The sequence below is a fragment of the Theropithecus gelada genome, chromosome 7a (genome assembly GCF_003255815.1).
Source record: "Theropithecus gelada isolate Dixy chromosome 7a, Tgel_1.0, whole genome shotgun sequence".
NCBI classification, from domain to species: domain Eukaryota; kingdom Metazoa; phylum Chordata; class Mammalia; order Primates; family Cercopithecidae; genus Theropithecus; species Theropithecus gelada.
In genome coordinates, this window is record NC_037674.1 from 785,986 (window position 1) to 805,956 (window position 19,971).

The window sequence follows — 19,971 nt, forward strand, 5'->3', positions numbered from 1 at the left end:
TTTTTTTTTTTTTTTTTGAGACGGAGTCTCGCTCTGTCGCCCAGGGTGGAGTGCAGTGGCCAGATCTCAGCTCACTGCAAGCTCCGCCTCCCGGGTTCACGCCATTCTCCTGCCTCAGCCTCCCGAGTAGCTGGGACTACAGGCGCCCGCCACCTCGCCCGGCTAGTTTTTTGTATTTCTTAGTAGAGACGGGGTTTCACCGTGTTAGCCAGGATGGTCTTGATCTCCTGACCTCGTGATCCACCCGTCTCGGCCTCCCAAAGTGCTGGGATTACAGGCTTGAGCCACCGCGCCCGGCCACTAACCCTACTTTTTGTACCCGTTAAACAGCCCCTTATTTCTGAGAAAACTTGGTTACGTCATCCTTGAGTTCAGTCCACTTTTTATTTCTCGCTGTTATTCACCCATTTCTGTTTTCTGTTTTCAAATCTCTGATTTAAGGTGGGTTTGTATTTTTAATGCTTCCTTGAGGCTTGAGCGTGACGAATTCATTTTGAAGCGTGGGTTTGTGGTTCTCTTTTACATGCTTCACGGTGATTTTCAGAGGAGATTTTCCTTGGCTGATATGTGTGACATCTCTGCTCCTGATAGCGTTTGCACTGGCTCTGTAGGTGTGACTTCATTTTTCTCTTGTTCATTTAATGCCGTTGGGCTTGTTTGTGTTTCGTAGGATTCCCAGTGCTCTTCTGTGGGCACAGCACAGTCCTCTGACTCCTGCCTTGCAGAACCCCGCTTTTACCTACTTTGCTTTTCCACTTGACCACTCGGTTGCCCAAAGGAGCCTTCCCTTCCTCTTGGCTCTTTCCTCCCCAAGGCTGCATGCCCCCAGATGGGCCCTCTCGGTGCTCCTGCTTCTCTCACAGCACCTCCCTGGGCCCAGTTCCTCTGGCCCCTTCTGGTGGACCTTCTGATCACCTCAGCACCCCTCCGTCTTCCCTTCAGGCTTTCTGTCCATTTGCTGGAAAGCTTTGTGGCTGGGACAGCAGTGAGAGGGAGAGCAGGCTGGGGGTTTGGTGGTATTTTCGCTTTTCAGTTCAGATATTTTACACTTTTGGGGTTCTTTACCTTCACATTATGTGGCAGGTATGGCTTTGTGTAGATTTTACTTTCCTTTCTTGTTTTTTCTGTCTTTTGGGAGGAAATTTTGGGATAGAAGCAGTTATACCACTGCCATTGTCCTCAGGATCCATGTTGCCAATTTTTTATTTTTATTTTTTGAGATGGAATCTTGCTATCACCTAGGCTGGAGTGCATTGGTGCAATCTTGTGTCATTGCAACCTCTGCGTCTCAGGGTTCAGTCGCGTCTCATGCCTCAGCCTTTCAAGCAGCTGGGATTACAGGCATGCACCACCATGCCTGGCTATATATATATATATATATTTTAAACTTTTTTAATTTTTTTAAATTTTTAAATTTTTTTTTATGTTTGAGACTGAGTCTCATTCTGTTGCCCAGGCTGGAGTGCAGTGATGTGATCTCGGTTCACAGCAACCTCTGCCTCCCGGGTTCAAGCAATTCTCCTGCCTTAGCCTCCTGAGTAGTTGGGATTACAGGCGCCCACCTCCACGCCAAGCTAGTTTTTGTACTTTTGGTAGAGATGGGGTTTTGCCATGTTGGCCGTTCTGGTCTCGAACTCCTGAGCCCAGGTGATCTGCCCACCTTAGCCTCCCAAAGAGCTGGGATTATAGGCGTGAGCCACCGCGCCCAGCCCCGTGTTGCCAGTTTCTAAAACGGAACCACTGTATGTTACCAAACTGTGCTGTGGTGGCCACAGGCCTGGCTCATGGAGATGTCAGAGCCCTACCCAGGCAGGCTCCAGGAGGGGGGAGGCTGGGAAGATGAGGAGTTGTTGCCGAGGGTTCTTGGCCTTGTCCTTGTTAGTTTGCGACTTGGTGTTTCCCAGTTTGTGCTGGAGTATCCCAGGAGTTGGGGAGGACAGGCTGCTGGCAGTAGAAGGAACTTTGTACAGTTACCCAAGCCTGGTGATCTGTGAGGGCTGAGCGGCTGCTCCACGTGTCAGCCCGCCTCTCCAGCCCACCCACGGCGCCAGCCAGCTAGGACTAAGCTCCACCTTCTTCTCTGGGGCTGCCATTCTCAGCCACCCCCGCACCTCCCTAGTATAATTCCCTGAAATTGCCCTGTTTCTGGGCCGAGGTACACCCCATACTGCAGTGTGCAGTTCCTCCATCCTCCAAAACTCATCTGAGCATCTCTTCTGGTTCTCTTAGGCCCCAGCATGGTGGGGGTTCTCTCTGTCCCCCAGCGCTCCCAGCCAACAGCACTGCTCACTTTTCCCCGATCCACCTGAATCTGCAGCAGTGGGCCCTGTGCCGGTTGTCCTGGCGCTGGGTCGGGTGGATTTTGGAGCGGGTGAGGGAGCTGAACAGAGCACTGTGCGCTGGCATCCCTTGTTGCTACTGCAGCAGTATTGTGTCTCCACAAAGGTTTGGGGGCGAAAGGAAATGAGAACCGGAGCTATGACTTGGATTCACAGTGAAGCCGAATAAAGGGAAAAGAGAGAGTTTAAACTTATCTGCAGGCATCACGTTAAATGTAATGTTTTCTTGACAAACAGCCAGCACATGGCATTATTTTTTAAAATCCCCTCATCAAAAGCTAAGACCAATGTCTTACATATGGAAGAGTTTCTATGCTACAGGTTATTCTAATGAGAAAAAAAAGAAAAGTGACTTACAATACTATACAATACTATCACATGAAATATTCATGTAAAAATTCTTTTCGAACAAGAAGACACATTCTTACAGGTAAGAAATGCTGTGCAGATATTAAAAATTAATTCCTGAGCACAAGAGAATGAGCCAGGGTAATGCGAGTGCAGTTTGTCCAGAGTTTACAAGCCAGGACCTGGGGTTCCCAGGCCTTGGAGCCGTTGCTAAGGACCTAAGCCTCGCTCTCCACTCCCGCTAGGCCGCAGGGACCCGCTCCTGGGGGACTGAGGGTGGGAAGCAGGGGCGAGGGGAGTTCCAAGCTCCTGCGGGAAACCCGGGACTTTCCAGTGTTCTCTTCTCAGTAATAGAAAGTGCCTCTGGGGCAAGAGAGCAAGACTCCGACTGGAAAAAGCAAAAAGCAAAACAAAGCAAAAAGAAAGTGCCTCCTAGAGAGTGGGTGGGAGTTGGAAGTTGCTTCAGTCTTCACTTCCATCTCTCAAGCCACACTTTCTGAGCTGGGGCCCCCTGCACAGGCGTCCTGGAGCAGGAGGGGTGGCTGGCAGTGCCAGGAGAGGAGGGCAGCTGTGGGCCCCCGGAGGCACCGTGGTGGCGGGCTTGGGGTTTCAGAGCACAATGTAACAGCTGTTTGAGAAACGGGGTGAGGACAGACGGTTGGGAATTACGCGAAAGCCTGCTTTGAAGGTTCACGGCGCTGGCGACACAAAGGTGGAGTTACTGCAGCCGTCTCCAGGTTCACAGCAGCCCGGGGGAGAGGGGGCACAAGAGCGCTGGGACCCCGCAGCTCTCAGGGCTTCTCTCAGGGGCGCAGAGGGCTCCTCTCCTTCCCCTTCGGCTCCTTCCTTGCGGGGTGACTGCCCCTCATGGCCTTCCTGACCGGGGTGCCCTGTGGTGCTCCCGAGGGGATAGAGGTCGGGGTGGAGGATGTGAGCTCTGCAGGCCGCCCAGCCAGCGCCCACGTGCTCAGGTGCCAGCGAGGGATGCGTGTGTGTGCGTCAGCGTGACTTGGAGGAGCGCACTGTGCCTAGAACACTCTGACTCTGTCCCTCTGCGCCTGTCCGCCTCCCCAAAGGCCAGGTCCACTGCACGGAGTGCTTCAGCCTGTGGTGCATCTCCCTGTGGCCTCCCCGCCCCCACCCTGCAGAGGAAGAGTCCCCAAAGCCTTTCCTAAATCTCCAAAGTCCGTCTGTTTCCCTGGTGGCACTTCACACTAGCTGTTTGCGTGAGGTGGGACTCGCCAGAGATGGACAGTCACCGCCGGGAGAGGCCCCTGCGTGCCCTGGGAACCTGGGACTCAGTGCGTGCTCGGAAACGTGTAGGAGTGCAAGATTTACCATAGGTTTGACGATGTCTTTTCTTTCTTTTTAAATTAACTGAAACAACCCAAGAACTGGATTTCTTCAAATCTACCAATTTATACTTTAATTTAGAAAAAGGAAAAGCACTCACAAATAAATTTAGTCAATCTATAATTACGGTATAAATAAGTTCCACTTAAATGTAATGTTCCAAGCATAATAATTTGTTGAGTAAATCAAATTGATACATCTTAATGTTCCTAAAGTTAGGAAATCATCTAAGCTTCATAAAAAGAAGGCATTTTATGTATTTAAATTTTCCTCAGAAGTCCCTCTTTGTTAAAAATAGAAAAACAAAACAAAACATTTTTTTTCATGACTTCAAAATTTGCGGATATTCTGTGCCTGGAAGGAATCAGTGGGGTTTCTCATGCTTTCCACACTGTAGTTCAGGACTGCAGCCTGGAAACCGCGTGATCATGGAATTGCCATCAGAGGGAACATTAGAGGTTATTTAATCAAATCCTTTCATTTTATGAGCACATTTCAGAGGTCAGACGAGTTGAGTGGCGCCCCGCCACCCCCAGGACCCCTCTGGTCACAGTGGCTCTGGGTGGGCAACCCCAGTCCTCAGAAACCCCTGGCTCCTTGGGCACAACCCACTGAAGCCTTGTGTCCCCAGCCTCACACGGCTGCCCTGGACACTCCAGGTGAGCAGGGCCCTATTGGGTTGAACAATGGTGACCTGCTACCCCTCAAGGGCTTACGTCCGGGGACTTACATGTGCATGTATTTCCATATCATCATTAAAAAACCTGTGCAATGTTGCATTGTATGTGAATAGGCTATTATCACCTTTTCCCCTTTTGTTGACATTTAGGCTACTGTCTATGTTTTTCCTCCTGAAACAGCCATATAAAGAACATCTTTGAGCATTGGGTGATGACTATTTTTCACCCTTCTTGCTAGGTAGGGTCTTTCTCAGGAAAGAAAGAGATTATGTGCTCAAAGGTCAGGTTTGGGGAAAGAAAGGGTGTGCTGAACTCCGAAGAAGATAGGAGGCGACCTCGTGGGCCTAAGGGGTAAAGGGGAGATGGGAGCTGCAGTCCAGCAAGGGCTGTCCAGCCGTGGATTGTAGGAGGGGCTGCCCTCATCACCTGTGGCCTGGCCAGAGGAGCCAGGAGAGTCAGTGACCTTGTTCCTCCCACCCATCGAGTCCTGCCAGTGTCTCCCATTTGCCAGACTTACCTGGATTCCAGAAGACGGGATTGCTGCGAGCAGCAGGGCTGAGGAGAAGGCTGGGGAGAAGGCCAGGGGTAGGACTAAAGGGCCATGAGGGATAGCCCCAGACAATCCTCCACTTGTGCCTGTTAGGATTTTAAAAACATCTTTTGTCCAGTCCAAGAGAAAATCACTTGTTCCCAAAACAAGAGCTGCACAATATCCCATCAGCTACTGTGTGATATGGGGTGATGTTGGTTCAGTAACCCCTGAAACTTAAAATGTTAGCTATCCCAATGCTCTTCATATATGACAATGGAGAATAAGTGGGGGCAGAGAAGCAACAAAATACCGTAAAACAGACCTGCTGTAGCCCCAGCTTCCAGAGCTGATTCTGAAGTCTGAATTGTTAGTTAACTCACTTCTCTAATGCCACATTCCCCTGACCTCTGCCACAACTTCAGATATGTGGTTTTTGTCTGCTGTTGGGGTGACCCACACCATCATTCTCACAGGACCCGAGACCTTGGTGTTGTGTCTGTACTGGAGTGCCAAGGTGTATATGAACTGGGACTACTGGAATGCAACTGGAATGCAAGGAGGCACGCCTGTGAATGCCCAGCTCCCGGACAGTTCTTGCCAGCGTGAGGAGGCAGCAACCCAGTTCCCTCTGAGAATTGAGATCAGTCATCTTGGACAGTAGAGGGACTCTCCTTGTCTGCTTGATGGTCACAAGGCATGTGGAGCTTCACATGGCCAGGGAGGACTCTCAGCTTCCAGTGAAATGCTGACACCTGATGTGATACCTTGGTTCTTGTCTTCTTGGTTTAAGAGAATTTAAACAAGAGACACATAGCAAAAGAAGTGCAGCATGGAGTATTGCCAAAGAAAAAGAATACTTTGAAAGTTAGGTGCAGAATAGGCAGGACACCCTGGGAGAGAGAGAAATTCAGGATGGGCTGCTCATAAGGATGAGACAGCAAAGACCGGTGCTGGGGAGGCTCCCACTGTGGAGTCTTACCCGATTATTTGTAAGGAGGTGGGAGAGGTGTTGCTGGTGAGGACGTTCTGGGAGGCTCCCACGGTGGGAGTCTTACCCGATTATTTGTAAGGAGGTGGGAGGGGTGTTGCTGGTAAGAATGTTCTGGGTGGTCCTCTGGATGCACACGCGCAGTAGCCGTACATGCGTGTTCGTATATCGTACGTCTCATTAGCATCTTAAATCTCCACCCAGGGGTGTGTTGTTTGCTATTCTAATGAGGACGGGTAAGGTCAAAGTGCACATGCTCTCTAGAGGGCAAAGTCCCTACTGGAGATAGCTTTGCTTCAGTAGCTCAATTACAATGCAAATGCTGAGGCTTATTGTGTTGACTGCACGGTCACCATGGTTGCCTCATCCTGAGAACATGGTCACTGCCTTGACTGCCTGTCCTGCCTCAGGTAATAAAGGTAATGGTACCTTTTTTAGTTATGTTTCCTTGGGTATTAGGACCTGCAAATCCACTGAGCTCAAGGTTATTAAGACAGGGGGCAAAAATTCCTGAAGTGGGTCACTGAGTGTAGTAGTAAGGGAGGGAGTGCTCCTATCTCTCCCCTTTGTTTCCCACACCACGGTTCCCAGTGGTCTGTGATGGAGATCGTGACATTCACTGGTGATTTGTTTAAGCACATATTTGTTTCCCACACCACGGTTCCCAGTGGTCTGTGACGGAGATCGTGACATTCATTGGTAATTTGTTTAAGCACATACTGCATGCCGTAGGGCGGCAGCCAACGTTGCGGACTTTGGGGTTGCAGCAAATAGTACCTCTGAAGCTTTAGCAGGCCACTGTTCTGTCAAGTCAGCTGCTTCTGGGTAATGGAGCACGTGGTGCCACCAGTGATTTCAGCGTGATGCGCTGCCTTCGCTGTAGAATAAGCTCCCTGTCAAAGGAACTCAGTGAGAAACCCAGGACTGGAAAAGGAATTCTGTACGTCCGTGAATGATGGGGCTGGATGAAGCTTTACAAGAAAGAAAGGGAAATCCTTATTTGTAAAATGGTTCTAACAAGTCTAACCTAATCATAAGATTTCTAACCTAGTCATAAATTTCTAACATAATCACAAGAGCCCTTGTGATTGGATTGTGCCCGCCTCTATTGGTTAGGATAACTTCCTCAACTTAATCACATCAGCAAGTCCCTATTATCGTGTGTGTTCATCTCCTATTGCTGCATAAATTAACAGGAATTGAGTGGCTTAACCCAACTTTATTCTCTTACAGTTTTGGAGATCAGAAATCTAAACTCAATCTAGTAGAGAGGGCTGTGTTACTTCTGGAGACTTCAGAAGAAGATAGTATGATTTTTCTTCTTTAGCCTTTTGATATGGTAGATTACATTGATTAATTTTCAAATATTGAGCCAACCATGCACACCGGCAATCAGTCCCCCTTGGTCATGGTATATGATTATTTTCACATATTCATGGATTCAGTTTGCTAACATTTTATTGGGGATTTTTGTGTCTAAGTTCATGAGATACATTGATCTGTAGTTTTCTTTGTGCTAGCTTTATCTGATTTTGGCTTTATAAAATGAGTTGGCAAATTTTATTTTCTGGAAAAGATTATATAGAATTGATGCAAGTTCTTTACATATTCAGGAGAATTTTTTTTTGTTAAGGTTTGCTGGGATAATTTTATTAAGAGATGAATATGTATTTTTTAGCAAGGTAAAAAAAATACAAATAATAATAACAACCCTTCTGTTCATAAATATCCCTTCAGGTGAAAACATTGGAAGTCACACAATTTAAAGAATGTGGCCCAAATAAAGCCCAAGTATTTTTTGCACACATTTATTTTACTTACCATATGATCCATAATTCAACCTTTTATTCAGTTGCTGGCTTTATTAGTCTGTTCTCACGCTGCTGATAAAGACATACCCAAGACAGGGAAGAAAAAGAGATTTAATGGACTTACAGTTCCATGTGTCTGGGGAGGCCTCACAATCATGGCAAAAGACAAGGAGAAGCAAGTCACATTTTACATGGATAGCGGCAGGCAAAGAGAGCTTGTGCAGGAAAACTCCTGTTTTTACAACCATCAGATATTCTGAAATTCATTCACTATCACGAGAACAGTGCAGGAAAGTCCCATCCCCATAATTTAATCACCTCCCACCATGTTCCTCCCATGACTTGTGGGAATTGTGGGAGTTACAATTCAAGATGAGATTTGGGTGGGGACACAGCCAAACCATATCATTTCACCCCAGCCCCTCCCAGATCTAATGTCTGTACATTGCAAAACCAATCATGCCTTCCCCACAGTCCCCCAAAGTCTTAACTCATTTCAGCATTAACTCAAAAGTACACAGTCCAATGTCTCATCTGAGACAAGGCAAGTCCCTTCCGCCTATGAGCCTGTAAAATCAAAAGCAAGTTAGTTACTTCCTAGATATAATGGGGATACAAGCATTGGGTAAATACAACCATTCCAAATGGGAGAAGTTGGCCAAAACAAAGGGGCTACAGGCCCCATGCAAGTCCAGAATCCAGCAGGGGAGTCAAATCTTAAAGCTCCAAAATGACCTCCTTTGACACCGTGTCCCACATCTGGGTCACGCTGATGCAAGAGGTGGGTTGCCATGGTCTTGGGCAGCTCCGTCCCTGTGGCTCTGCAGGGTACAGCCTCCCTCCCTGCTGCCTTCATGGGCTGGTTGAGTGTTGAGTGTCTGTGGCTTTTCCAGGTGCGCAATGCAAGCTGTCAGTGGATCCACCATTCCGGGATCTGGGAGCTTCTCACAGCTCCACTAGGCAATTCCCCAGTAGGGACTCCTCTGTGTAGGGGCTCTGACCCCACATTTTTCTGCTGCGCTGCCCTAGCAGAGGCTCTTCATCAGGGCCCCGCCCGCACAGTAAACGCCTCCTGGACATCCAGGTGTTCCCATACATTCTCTGAAATCTAGGTGGACGGTTCCAAACCTCAATTCTTGACTTCCGTGCACCCGCAGGCTCAACAGCACGTGGAAGCTGCCAAGGCTTGGGGCTTCCACCCTCTGAAGCAACAGCCCAAGCTTTACGTTGGCTCCTTTTAGTCATGACTGGAGTGGCTGGAATGCAGGGCACCAAGTCCCTAGGCTGCACAGAGCAGGGAGGCGCTGGGCCCCACCCAGGAACTATATTTTCCTTTTAGGCCTCAGGGCCTGTGATGGGACCTGCTGCCAAGAAGATTTCTGACATGCCCTGGAGACATTTTCCCCATTGTCTTGGGAATTAACATTCATTGCTTATGCAAATTTCTGCAGCTGGCTTAAATTTCTCCTCAAAAAATGAGATTTTCTATTCTATTGCATTGTCAGGCTGCAAATTTTCTAAACTTTTATGCTCTGTTTTCTTTTTAAAACTGAATACCATTAACAGAACCCAAGTCACCTCTTGAATGCTTTGCTACTTATAAATTTCAGGGTTTTTTTTTTTTTTTTTGCTGTCAATGGTGTATTGTATTCATCTGAAAAATCCTCATGGAAAATTGTTTGGTTTAGCTCTCAGAAGCCAACTTCTGAGGTCTGAGGAAACTTGTGTTCTTTTGAACTGCTCAGTCTTTCTTTTGAGCAAGGGACATTTTGGGACAGTTCTGCTTCCTCTTAACTTTTTTCTGGGACTTCTTCTCCTAGACGGGATTCTCTCTTATAGCAACATGAGCTTTCTTATACATCTTCTCCATCATGTCTGTAGTTACACTGTTCTTCCTGTATTGAAAGAACTGTTTCTTGTAAGCATCTTCATCTTCCTCCATGAAGCAGCACATGTAATCTGCAACATTCTGGCCCATGATGTGCTTCCGGTGTACTTCTACACTAAATTCCTTGCTTTCAGAACTGTAACCGGGAATCGTTTGGTACTGTGAGGGATAGACAAGCCTCTATCTACAGCTCTCTTCAGGGCACCAAAAACTTTATGGCCACTGGTAGTTCTGGCAAGGCCCGCATCCAAATAGCAGGTAAAGACACTTGGCTGACCAACAATGCTTTCCACATTGTATTCATCGCCAGTCACCTCTACTTGGCCTTCATAGATCTTTTCCATGCCAAACCCATTGAGAAGCCTGCAGACCAGCAGCAGGCCAGTGCCATACACTGCAGCATAATTGGTCAGGCCAACCTTCCAACCGTATTTTCGTAGTTCCCACGCATATGCTGTGCGTACTATCCTATCCCCTTCTGTATGGGCGTAAGCAACCTGACAAGTAATATCTCTGTGTGTTACACAAACCGTCATCCTGCATTTGGCTGTGTTGTATTTATTTTTATCCTGCATCACCAAGCATTTCCAAGCATAATACTCAGTTTTACCCTCTTGTCATCTTCTGCATTTCACTTGATCTGTCTTCAAGTAGGCTTTATCCTTAACAACTTTACGAACCCCATCCTGTGGAACAGAGACCCCCATCCATGGATCAGCAGAGACCTGCCCTGCTTAGAAATTTCTTCCTCCAGATACCCTAAGTCATCTCTCTGAAGTTCAAAGTTCCGCAAATCTCTAGGGAAGGGGCAACATGCCACCAGTCTCTTTGCTAAAACATAAGAAGAGTTCCCTTTGCTCCAGTTCCCAGCAAGTTCCTCATGTCCATCTGAGACCACCTCAGCCTGGACTTTATTGTCCATATCGCTATCAGCATTTTGGTCAAAGCCGTTCAACAAGTCCCTAGGAAGTCCCACACTTCCCCACCTTCTTCTGTATTCTGAGCCCTCCAAACTGTTCCGACGTCTGCCTGTTACCCCGTTCCAAAGTCGCGTCCACATTTTCAGCTGTCTTTTCAGCAGTGCCCCACTTTGCTGGTACCAATTTCCTGTATTAGTCTGTTCTCACACTGCTAATAAAGACACACCAGAGACTAGGTTCTGGGTCCAGTGGAATATCACAATCACCCTTTGTGGCAGGTTTCAGTCAGAAAAGGAGGGTCACAACAGCTGGGCGATGGATACACAGATAGGTCCTAATGCTTCCCACAGGCAGGACCCAGCAAGGAGAGTTACATCACCTACAGAAGACCCAGGAATTTATTCCTTTCTCCAAGTCTAGCTACAAGTGCCAGCGTCTCTCTTATTGGCTGGTTTATGGCATGAGTGTCATCATCACAACTGAGCTGGGCTAAAGTGTATGTCACAATCCAACCTTGAATACGCAAGGTCCAGGCAAAAGGTGAGAGTTACGTCATCTAGGTGCTGAGTGCAGTGATGCATCACAATCCTTTTGTGGTAGGTGCAGGCTGAGGAACGTCACATGACCTTTGGGCTGCGGCCAGGCAGAAAAGTCAGGTCCCTCAGGTTCTGAACAGAGGCGTATGCCACAATCACACATCGTTTGGGTGAGGCCCAGTCACGTATCACAATGCCACCTGTGGGCAGCACCAAGGCTGGAAAAGAGAGTCACATTTCCAAGGTGCAGAGTCAAACGATATGTCACAATCTCATCGGTGGACTGGGCTGAGGCAGGAGAGTCAAATCACTAAGGTGCTCAGCAGATGCATACAACCACACCTGGCTGTGTGGCTGCTGTCTCCTCACTCCACATTCCAGGGCTCTGCTCTTTCCTTCAAAAAGGTCACCAGGTTTAGCTTAGAGACAGCAAGACCCAGAGATCAGGTTTCTGTCCTTCTTTTAAACCACATCTTTATACAAATCCTGCTAAGCAGGGTTCCAGTATTTCCACTCCTCCAGAGAGAATTCTATGGCCACATTCCTGAATGTGAACAGTTTCATTTCCCAGCTTTCAGGATGTCCTGGCGTCTTAGCTATGCGTGTCCCAGGACCTGCAGATCACAGGGCAACAGAGGCTGTGACAGCGTCACGGGGGCTCCGGAGACGGCGGATGCGGAACAGTGGAGATGAATCCCAAGCTCTGGTGGGAGTGGGAGACAAAGGCCCAGTGGAATTTTCTAGTGAAACCAGGAGTCTGGAATCTTTTTTTAAAAGGAAACTTTCAAATTAATAATTCAACTTCTTTCATGGCTAAAGGGCTATTCAGATTATAGATTTTATCTATGTTTTCATACTTTGTGTTTTTTGAGGTATTGGTTTCTTTTTAGTTGCCAAATTTGTGACTGTAAAGTTGTTGATAATATTCCTTTATTATCATTTTAATGTCTGAAATATATGTAGCAAAATTTCCTATTTCATTCCTGATATTGGTGATTTGTGTCTCTCTCCTTTTATTTTTGGTCAGTCTTTTTAGAAGTTTGTCTGTTTTACTGATTTTACCCAAGAAACAGCCTTTTCTCCTTTGATTTTCACTGGTATTGTCCTATATTAACTCTATAGATTTCTTGTATGATCTTTATTGTTTCTTTCCTTGAGCTTTCTTTTGGTGCATTTTACTCTTTTTTGGATAGTGTTTTTGAGGTAGGAACTTAGATTATTGATTTGAGATTTCTTTTCTTTTCCAGTGTTAACATTCAGTGTTATAAAGTTTTATCGCAGTTGTATTTCAGTTGCACCCTGTATGTTTTTATATGTTGCATTTTTATTAAAATTCAGTTCTATATATTTTAAAATTTACTTTGAGACCTCTTCATTGACCTATAGACTATTTAGAAGTATGTTGGTTAATTTCCATGCATTTGAAGATTTTTCTATTGTCTTTTTGTTTCTAACTTTATTCTGTTATATTTGAAGAACATACTCTGTATGAGTTTGTTTTTTTACATTTGTGGAATTTTGTTTTATGACCCAGAATGTGATATATCTTGGTAAATCTTTCATGGGAACTTAAAAAACTGTATTCTCCTGTTTTGGGGTGAAGTGTTTTATATATGTGAATTAAATCCCTTTGGTTCAGTGTTTAGTTCTTCCATATTTTCAATTATTTTCTATGTAGCATTTCTATTAGTTTCTGGGGGTGAGTTATTTATGTTCCCAGTTATAAACATGAATTTGTTTTTTCTTTCAGCTCTAGCATTTTTTTGCTTCATGTATTTTACTGCTCTGTTGTTTGGTGCATACATATTTAGAATTGTTGTATCTTCCTGGTGGATTGACCTATTTATCATTATTTAATAATTTTCTTTCCTCTAGTAATTTACTTTGAAGTCTACTTAGCTGATATTAATATAGTCACTCTTGCTTAAATTTTTTTTGTGTGTGTAACATACCTTTTCCAGCGTATAGTTGGGTTATTTTTTCAATCCTTTCTGCCAGTCTCTGTATTTTGATTGATATGTTTAGAAAACGTACATTTAAGGTAATTATTGATATGTTATTGCTTAAATATGCCATTTCAATTACAGTTGGTCTTTCACATCCATAGATTTTGCATCCATGGGTTCATCCAACTACAGATCAAAAAAAAAATCTCACAAAGTTCCAAAAAGCCAAACTTGAATTTTCTGTGCGCTGACTGTTCTGTTGAGTCCATGCAAGTGATGAGATGCATAGGCATCGTGTTAGGTACTATAAGTAATCTAGAGATGATTTAAAGTGCACAGAAGAATGTGCTTAGGTTATATGCAAATACTATGTTATATGCAAATACTATGTTATATGCAAATACTGTTATATGCAAATACTATGTTATATGCAAATACTGTGCTATATGCAAATACTGTGCTATATGCAAATACTGTGTTATATGCAAATACTGTGCCCCTTTAAATAACGGACCTGAACATCTGTGGAGTTTGGCATCCACAGAGGTCCTGGAACCAGTTCCCCATGGATACTGAAGGATTACTGATTTATTTTCTGTTTGTTTCCTCTGTTTCCAGTACGTACCTATGTTTCTTTTGTCTTGACTTTCTGTGTGTTACTTGAACATTTTTTACATTATATTTTGATTCATTGATAGTATTTTTTGGTGTTTCTCTTTGTGTAGTTTTGGAGTGGTTTCTCGGAGGACTACAGTATACATACATGACTTATTAGAATTACCACTTTGAATGAAGTGTGAAAATATCACTTCCATTAAGATTTCTTTATCTTTTCTTGAGTATTAGATGGCAACATAATTTTTGTTTAAATCATCAAATTGATCTATAAAACTCATGGGGAAAGGAATAATCTATTGTGTGTACACATTTCTGCTTTTTCTGTTCCTTTTGCTTCCTGATGCTCCAAAATTTGTCTTTCTTTTTCCTTTTTCTTTTTTTTTTTTTGAGGTGGAGTCTTACTCCATCTCCAGGCTGGAGTGCAGTGGCGCAATCTTGGCTCACTGCAACCTCCGCCTCCCAGGTTCAAGTGATTCTCCTGCCTCAGCCTCCCAAGTAGGTGGGACTACAGGTGCATGCCACCATGCCCAGCTAATTTTTCTATTTTTAGTAGAGACAGGGTTTCACCATGTTGCCCAGGGTAGTCTCGATCTCTTGACCTCGTGATCTGCCTGCCTTGGCCTCCCAAAATGCTGGGATTACAGTTGTGAGCCACCGCACCCAGCCTGTTTTGTTTTTTATAATTTTCTTTATGTTCAAATAACTTCTTTTAGCCAACCTTTAAGGGTAGGTCTGCTGGTAAAAAAAAATTCTTTTACTTTTTCTTTATCTGAGAGTGTATTTATTTCCTCTTTATTCCTCAAGGATAGTTTCACTGGATATAGAATGTATGGTTGACAGTGCTTTTCTTCAATACTTGAAAAATGTTGTACCATTTCCTTCCATCTCTCCTGGTATCAGAGAAGAAATTTGTTGCCATTTGAATTTGTGTTTCCCTGTAGGTAATGCGTAGTACTTTCTGGCTGCTTTTAATGTTTTTTTTTTTTTTTTTTTCTTTAGTTTTTGAAAGTTGATGATTTGTTTTGGTATGGATTTCTTTGGGTTCATCCTGTTATCCTGTTCCTAGGGCTTGTTCATCTTCTTGAATCTGTAGGTTTGTGTGTTTTGCCAAATTGGGAAAATTTCAGCCTTTATTCCTTAAAGTACTTTTGCAACCTCATTCTAATTCTTTTCTCCTTCTAGTACTCTAGTGACATGAATATTAGATTTTTAAAATAGTCCTACAGTTCCCTGAGCCTCCATTCCACCCCCTGTGCTTTTACAAAAATATGTTTTCTCTCTGCTCTTTAGATTGGGTGAAATTCTATTGATTTACCCTCAAATTCACTGATTCTTTTCTTGATTGTCTCTACTATTGAGTGCATATCAAGAGGCTTTAACAAATTCTGTTATTGTATATTTTAGATCTATCATTTCCATTTGATTCTTTTTTGTATATCTTTTGTTTCTTCCCATAGTTTCTTATTTTTCACTTGTTCCAAGAGAAGTTGTAGCTGATTGTTGAGACATTTTTGTGAAGGCTGCTTTAAAATCCTTTTCAGATAATCTGACATCTGATATATCTCAGTGTTGGCATCAGGTGATTGTCTTTTCTCATTCAAGTTGTGATTTTCTCGGTTTCTGATATGACAGGTGACTTTTGATTGTATCCTGGGTATTTTATCTATTATTTTAGGATACTCTGAGTCATAAATAACTGTTTTATTTCAGCAGGCAGTCAACATGTTTAAGTTTAGCACACAAGTTATGGACTATTTACGTAGTCTGCCATTCAAATGAAGATTTAATTTTCAGAGATCTTGCAGTGCTGCTTTGATGTGTTTGGTTTCTCCAGTGCTGCTGGGTGCTGCCTTGGGGGCTGGAAGGGATTTCCGCAGGCTGGGCTGCCCAGATGTCTCTTCCTGTGGAGAGGAGTTTCAGGTCTGCAGAAGTGAAGAGACTTCCATGGCTAAGTGTTTGTTGAGATGGCATCCCCCTTCCTGTGGGGACCTCAGAACATTCCATGAGCCATGTGCTATGGTAGGATACCATAGCACATGGCTCTTGACCTGGGTGTCTCTTGGCTTGAGATCCCAGGTGTGAGGTGTAGTGGGGCCCCTTCTCAGGTTCTGTCCACTCACCAGGTATCTCTTTGTAGGGGATGGGGTGCCTCCCGTGGTTACCTTTGCTGGCAGGGCTTTTATTAATCTTACTTGCCGGGGGGCATGTTCCCCTGGTGTATTTTCATCCAAGGGAGGAACAAGCCCACCTGGCTGTCTTCTCTTGCTATATTGGGAGTTGGTCTGGAAATGCTGATATTGAGGGACGAAATACACCCTGCAGCTGTGCTGTTCCCATTTTCCTGGGCTCCTGTATTAGTCCATTTTCACGTTGCTAATAAAGACATACACCAGACTGGGCAATTTACAAAAGAAAGAGGTTTAACGGACTTACAGTTCAACATGGCTGGGGAGGCCTCATGATCATGGCAGAAGGCAAGGAGGAGGAAATCACATCTTACATGGATGGCAGCAGGCAGAGAGAGAGAGAGAGAGAGAGAAAGCGAGCGCTTGTGCAGGGACACTCCCATTTTTAAAACCATCAGATTTCATGAGACTTCCTCACTATCACGAGAACAGCTGGGAAAGAGCAACCCTCCATGATTCAATTATCTCCCCAGGTATCTCCCACAACAGGTGAGAATTATGGGAGCTACCAGATGAGATTTGGGTGGGGACACAGAGCCAAACCATTATCAGGTCCCAAACCAGTTTCCTCTCCTCTTACTGCAACCTTTCAGAATTCTCCTTTACTTGCCTCTTGCTTTATTCCCAGGGTTTATAGGTGTTCTTGGCAGGAGTAAGCAGGGAGTTTGGGGTCTCTATCATTTTGTCTGGACTGGAAGTTCCCTGGAATTGCCCGTTTGTTTATTTTTAATCTCTGTCATTTTGTTTTTAATTTGTTTCTAGTAGAGAACATAGAATTGGACCTAATTTTAAAATATTTGCTGTTATGCCTTATATTCGCTATATTGTATTTCCTTGATACGTCCTCTTCCCATGTGCTGATGTTGTATATTGGTAAAGTTTCTTTGCATCTATTTTTTGAGTGTTTTGAAGTTATAAATAATAGTTGCGTTCTCTTAATTGTTAGCTTAAAAATTTGCAAAATCATATTTAAACCTGCCTTTATAAATAGGAGTAAAACGAGTTGCCACGCATTTCAGGTTCTGCTAGAGATTAAGGAGCTTTATTGGCTTCTCAGCAGGCTTTTGGATTGAGAACCTTGAATGAGACACTGCTTCCTCTTTTTCCGTGTGATGTTGAAAAGTTAGACCTAAAGGGCTTTTGGTGCTTTTGATAACAGCATGTTGTCCTTGTTTCACTTGGAATAAAATCTAGAGCCTCAACCATGACTCATAAAGCCACAAATGAGCTGGCTGCAGCTGCCACTTACACATAATTTCCTACCACAGGGGCTGGACCCCAGACACAGTGGCCTTCTTGCTAGGTGAATGTACATTTGTACTTGTCGCCTCTACCGGGGATGCTCTTCCCAAGCATGCTGGAGGCTGGTTCACCTCTCTAGTGTCTCCTCAAGTATCCATCCTCAGGGCGGCCTTCCCTGGCCCTGCGGAAGGAGTTCTTCCATCATTGCTGATGACTTTCCTGTGTTCCTTTCCTTCTAACAGAGTATTATCTATGACACGTTGTAATAATGCTCTAATATATATGTGTGGCAAATAAATGAATATATAAACTTTTCCTCTGTCTCCCTTCACCAGAATATAAGCTCTAGGAGATCAGCAAATGTGTGTCTATCTTGGTCACTGTGGAATCCTCAGTGGTCCTGACAGTGCTGCCACATAGTAAGCACTCAGCACTCATCAAACAAATAAAGGAGCGAATGGAGACTAAGCAATATGGGATGCTGGCTCATGAGGACTGCACGTTTTTGAAATACATGTACTTATATTTAGAAATCAAACCGTGTATCAAGTGGTGTAAGTCATTCATCATAATTTTCACAGGTTCTGTGAGGAGAGTAGTTCTCGCATGGATTCATCTAAGAAGGTTTCTTGCGAGGATATTTTAATCAGAATCGTAAGCTGAGAAGAAAGAGAAAAAGACAACTTTGTTGTTTCTCAGCGGTGTTAGGAAGCCTTGGGGATTTCTTGGTTCCTAAGTGATGAATTCTGCATGCAGGCCTGTTCATGCTTTGTGTGCATTTCCTCCTCTGGGTGGGAAGGGGATTTGGAAAGCCTTCCCGTGGGTCTGGATTTATTTGTGTCTCTGCCAGTAGGACATCTTTAGCCAAGACTCTGGCATTGGAAGTAAGAATCGTGCTAATAATAGGCAGGATAAAGGCTCTAATTTATAGGTTGTTTATAATAATTTCATGTTAATAGTTGATAACTCTTGCCAAATCCTAAATCAGGCTTCCCTGCTGCCTTCCCAGTTCTTCTTGGCTGGCTGTCATTTCTGATGTATGTATGTTATTTTTCGATATTAGTTACCTTTCCTCATAAACTATAGGGTTTATAACATAAGTCATGTAACTTTTATACTCTTAACTGTCTTGAGAAATGTTAAGATCCAAGAAATGACATAATGTAAAAGAGTGAAAGAAAGTTCACTCACTGCAAAGCTTAATCACAGGAATGCTGGTGGAGGGCACGGTTGCCCTCACGTGCTCTACCCCACAGGGGCAGAGTGGCCACCAATCTGCGCAGTCTCTAAGTTCACAGACACTAATGACTCATTCTTCTTGCCTTTGGGGAAATAAACAACAAAAAGAGAAAACGCTCCCTTAGCAGTAAAACTAAACAAATGAGAACACAAAAATGAAACTAAACAAAAAGGTACATATCGCTATCAAAATCCCCCCAAAATAAATTTTATTTTCTTCCTTTTATTTAGTGCTTTCCAATAATGACTCAAGTCACTTCTAATGTCTCTTTTTCATGTAATACAAAAATAGGATTAGTTTTTAAATTACAGATGATTCTAAGTGGATCTGATACCAATGTGAATGAACAACATAACAAGAAGTTTATTTTTAGAACGAAAGTGGTCACCTGGCTTTTCTGCCAGACGTATAAACATGAGGGTCATTTAACTTGCTTTATCTTGTATCTGAGTCTTAAAAGAAGTGCTGCCTTGCAAACAGAATCAATAGTAAGTTTACTGGGAAGATGCATGCATAATTTTGGAGGAAAATTTACACACAGGCATTTTCATTTTTATTTTTACTTTATTTATGTATTTATGTATGTATGTATTTATTTATTTATTTTGAAGCAGTCTCACCCTGTCACTGAGGCTGGAGTGCAGTGGTATGATTTCAGCTCACTGCAACCTCTACTCCCCAGGCCCAAGTAATCATCCCACCTCAGCCTCTGGAATAGCTGGGACTGCAGGCATGCGCCACCATGCCTGGTTAATTTTATTTTTTTTTTAGGGACAGGTTTTGCCACATTGACCAGGCTGGTCTCGAACTCCTGAGCTCAAGTGATCCGCCCACCGTGGCTTCCCAAAGTGCTGGGATTACAAGTGTGAGCCACCACGCCTGGCCCATTTTTATTTTTAAATGTCTGCAGCAAAGATGATTTATAATGAGCTTTTTACTAATTTTGATAGTTTTTCTAACCTTGCTCTGACATTCTCCAAAGATAATATTGTAAGTCAAGTTCATTTAAAATATTCAATTATATTTGAAATGTTTGTGAAAATTGCTAAATATGTCAGCTGTTAAACATGTAAGAACTTTCAATATGTTTTAGAGATTCAAAAAAATCAGGTGTTTCTTATTGCTCCAGTCAGATTTTGATGGAGGTGGTTTTAAAATGAGACAGGACATCATGAGCGGAAGCATCAGCACAGAAAGGCAGGCTAAAGGGCATCTGATAAAAGGAAGCCCAGAGATCCCAGGGACTGTCTACCTGACTTCCGAGATACCAGCCTGCTCGTACCTCTGCTGTGGTACACCTGATGGTCATGGAGACTGTTCAGGTTCTCAAATGCTGGCTGGAGG

At 44.0% G+C, this 19,971-nt stretch overlaps 1 protein-coding gene and 1 pseudogene across 1 annotated transcript in view; one reads left to right on the forward strand and one right to left on the reverse strand.

The window, feature by feature from the left end:
• The window catches only part of OCA2 (OCA2 melanosomal transmembrane protein), a 352,275-nt gene that overhangs the window by 199,802 nt on the left and 132,502 nt on the right, over positions 1-19,971 (forward strand). The window lies entirely within an intron of this gene.
• On the reverse strand, positions 9,736-10,633 carry LOC112627758 (annotated as a pseudogene).